The following is a 4,534-nucleotide window of genomic DNA, read 5'->3' on the forward strand; positions in this document are numbered from 1 at the left end:
AAAATGCAGTTTCTAAGCATCCCTACAACAGGGAAACACAAGGTTAAAGCAAAAGTCCTCCTCATATTTTCAAGCTGACGGGTGAGTCATGCCTGCATTTAGTCACAGTGAGGCAGACGAGCAAAAATCCTTGGGAGCCACAGTGCCCTCATGTCAGCTCCTGTGCCAGGCTGGTGTTTGCAGTCCTCCATATGGTGCTGCCCCTGTGTCCATGGTGCAGCAGATCACAGGGATGTGGGCAACCTGTTCCTTTAAAAATGGCAGCTTTGCCTGATGGGCAGGCTGTACATGGCCTTTCTGACATGGTGAAATGCCTGAAGGCCCAGCCCCATGTTAAAGGCAGGGTGGAGTCAGGCTGGTGTAGCTTTTGGAGGCTGCCCACACAGTCTGGCTGTGTGTGCACACGCGTGTGTGAGGAGAGGTGAGGGAGAGCAAGAGCAGGAGCCACTGGACTTGACTCTTTCAGATGAGTGACTTTGAGGGTAAACATGGCAGTCTACAGCCCTTTCCCTCTTCTCAAGTAAAGAAATGACCCAAGAATGATGTTGGGGTGCTGGGGAAAATGTACCCTCCCTCCCTACTCCCTGCTGCCGCTAACTCACCAGCTGGACATGATCTTGCAATAAATATTTAGAGTGGCATTAAAAACCCAAAGGAGAATTTTTCTCTCTCCCTGTCCAGGGAACATTAGCTACCCAAACAAAACACCCTCTCGCTTTCTTTCTTGCTCTGTATGCATATGCTCTTGTTGCAGTCCATTCTGATGATTGATGTAGCTTTATATCTCTCTTCTGGCTCTAATTCCTTGCTGCCTGTTTAGTTCTGCCTCTTCCTGGCAGTGGATGTGGATTAGTCTCTTAACCCTTTAAGAAAAAAATAATGCTCTCTGACTTCATTAATGGCACTGGTTTATGTGGTTGGGGAAGGCTAGGTGGGATGTTCTTGTGCTTCAGACACTGATAAATGTGACATTTATTTAGAAGATCCCAGGCTCGATGGCTCTGCAGAGTTACGCAAATTCCTGCTAGCCCAGAGTACAGAGTGTGCTGTTTAAATAGCTTATTGCTTTGGGGAGGTTGGTGATGCTCCTTGCTGAATCCCCACACAGGGCCCTGCCAATTTAGAGCCAGGGCTTCTGAGCAATAAAGCTCCTGCTGCCTGCCTTACAACTCTCTTCATTTTTTTTTCCCAGAGATCTTGACTTCAGACACATGTACAAGTGGGCATATCAGCGCTGCTTAGTTAGGATTTTCTTTATAAACAGACTAGAAATCACATTTTGTGCCAAAGACAATATGTCCTGTATGCCCCCCACTCTATGGAGGAGGGAGGGGAGGTGGGTCATGAGCCCTGCTGAGAGGGTAGAGCTGTTTCTGCTGTGGGACAGTCTAAATTGTCAGATAAAATCAGTTTCTAAATAAGCCCTTGAGGCAAGTTTTCTAGGGAGGTATGCTATTGACAGAACCAGACCTGAGTGGTCTTTCTTTTGGGAAGAAAAATTAGTGCATTACCATGAGAGAGAGATCTTGCACAGATAATGGTCTTGTCTGAGCACAAATGGGAAAGTGGCCTCATTCACAGGGTGTGTGACTCAGCAGCACCTTGAGATGTGATGCTGCAGGTGTCCCATAGCCCTTGAAGGGCTGGAGCTATTGGGGGCTGTTAAAACCTGTGGCCCTCTATAACTGCTGCTGCACAACTCCATCTGTGGCCAATTTCTAGAAAATAGAAGCATCTACCAAAGAACAAACATGTTGTAAGGCTGTATACTCATCCTGCTCCTTCTGCTCTTTCTCCTTGAGTGTTTGGCATCATTCAGTTTTGGAATTGTGGTGATTGAACTTTTGATCTGACCCAGAGCAGCTCTTCTTATGTTTTAATGCAATGGGATGATGAAATGTCATGCACTAAGCAACAGAGTGGAAAAAAAGCTGTAATCTGACCAGCCAGCAGACAGGTGCACAGAGACTGGTGATGTCAGACAACTTCTAAAACTCATATACTGATCCTATTACAATTCAGGTGAAAATGAATAAATATGGATAAAGAAAAAGGACTGCTCAAGACAGAGACTTCACTGAGCTTATTCAGTGTTATGTGCTCTGTGACAGCCCCCACAGTAATCAAGAGACAGATATACCTTTACCCAAAATTTCAGTCTAAACTGACAGGGGACAAGAAAAACTATTCCTTATTATGGTCTTAATAAAACTGGGAGAGGGAAGAAAATGCAGGATTAACATTTCTCATTGTATAAAGAAACAATTACAGGGGTCATAATTAATCAGATGCCATGGAGAGGATGGGAAGATGCCTCAAGCAGCAGTGGTGGCTGGTTGGGGTGACAGCTCAGCCTAGGCTGGGAGAACATTAGCTTGCTCAGTGGCTTGTTCAGATGAACCTTTGAAATCTTGAAGGATGCAAATTTCACAACCTCTCTGGACAACCTGCTTCTACGTCTCTTGCCCACAGAAAAATCTGCTAACTTTCTTCTGCTGCTGCTACTTGCCAGCTATCTGATCTTCTTCCTAGTCTTTTAAGTCCAGATGTCCTTATAGTGTTTCTCTCTCATTCTTCTGTAACTATTATGTTATTAATTTTCTATTTAGCTGCTCAGCAAACGTTTTCCCTGAGTCTTATTGCCACAGCTGCCATTCACACTGGTATGATACTTAATGCTGAATTAAGGCTTATTTGAAGAATCTGGGCTTGGTTCTGATTTCATAGGCAAGGGCAACAGGCTACATCTATAGATATTGGTCTTGAACCGCTGACCTAAAGTAATAAAGGCATGGGGACAAATTTTACAGCATTGGAGTCACAGAGCAACTTCCCAAGAGTCACTGTTTCATTGTGTACAGATAGAGAGATACAGCATGTAATTCAATAATGACTTTGGCCCAGTACACGTGGGTGTGAAGTTGTGTGGGCTCCTGGCTTGGTTTCAGGCCAATCTCTAATTAAAGAGTGAAAGATTAAGATGAAAGCAATTGCACTCTTCTTTAGTCAGAATGACCGACTAGTGTTAATTAAAACAGTTTTCAGGCAAAAATAAATTTGGCTGCCAAAGTTATGTGCTTCACATTAATTAAATGGTAGCTGGTTTAAAGAGTGCTGAGCTTCTAGAGGTTTCACAGAAACCACTCATACAGCTTTGGGCACTTTTGTTGGAATATTTTAAATCAAATCCTTTGCCTAAATCAGCTACTTCATGTGTATTTCAGACACCCACTGGCTTTTTCTTCAAACTACATCATTTGAGAATGGGTACCTTATCTTGGTGTGAGCATACAGTGTACTGGAGGATAAAATATCACCCTATCATTGGACACCAAAGTATCTTCATCTATCTTTTCTATAGTCTCTGGTTACAGACCCATGGCAACAGCAACAAGAAGATACTTAGATCCTACATGGCTCTGCTCTTGCTGGGTCTGAACACTAACATGCCTGTGATAAAGGCATTCAGGTATTCAGGATCTGCCCCTGATATTTCTAGGTAGCTAGAAATGTTCCCAAAGAAGGATCAGGCCTTTAAAATGCCACAACATCCTATTGCACCTGTGTGAGACACCAGTCATTGCTCTTAAAAGCCACACATCTTCCCCATTTCATTTATACTGCCCCATCTTATAACTAGATGGCCAGGTGCTACTGCTGTGACATTGATCCAAGAGGGGAGAAACAGGTCCAGTGCTTCAGAAACACTGTTTTCAATTGGAATATGATGGCATCAGTCATCACACCTCAGAGGGCCTGAAAGACCCTTCATCATGCAGAGTGGTGGTGCACCTCAGAGGCATAAGGGGCCAGACAGAGAGAAACATTCATGAACCCATCTTCTTGACCTACATTATTCATTCTCTTCTTCTTACTGGTCAGGTTGTGTTATATTTTTTTTTTTTCATGTACATCTTCTCTCATATGATTATAAGATCTTGGGGTAATTCAGGGAGGAGGGGAATTCCAGTGGTTTCTAATTCAAGCTCCTGCTCAAGCAGGCTCAAAGCCATGAGATCAGACCAGGAAATATCCCAGGATGAAGACAATGCAGCTGTCCAGAGGCCCTTGTCTTCCTCTTTGAAAGCAGCATTTGCTGCCTGTCTTCTACCTCATGAAGGACCCTCCTCTTCCCCTGTGATGCTGCTGCACCATATCCCAGGATGTGGTGCTGCTGGGGACTGCAAGTCTTTCTCTCCTTCATGGGATAATTTAGGAGGTGACTGCTGAGAGGGCAACTCACAGATAGGGAAATCACTCTGGCCTTCCCTGTTGACAGCAGGACTTTAATCAGGGCCTGATTTAAATCATTAATTCACAGCCCTCAGGTTGTTTAAAGAGCTGTGGTAATGAGCTGAGAAGAAATAACTATTCATTTTCTCTTGGCAGGACTGTAATGGCATGACATGACATTCATTGAATTTAGGAAAGAGCAGGGATAATCTTCAGAATGAGGGAAAGACAGAAAATCTACCCAGAAGAAACAATGACAGATTCCTCCACACATGCAAACACAAAGAGGTCAATTTATATC

This window comes from Serinus canaria, chromosome 2 (genome assembly GCF_022539315.1).
Source record: "Serinus canaria isolate serCan28SL12 chromosome 2, serCan2020, whole genome shotgun sequence".
In the NCBI taxonomy this organism is placed as follows: domain Eukaryota; kingdom Metazoa; phylum Chordata; class Aves; order Passeriformes; family Fringillidae; genus Serinus; species Serinus canaria.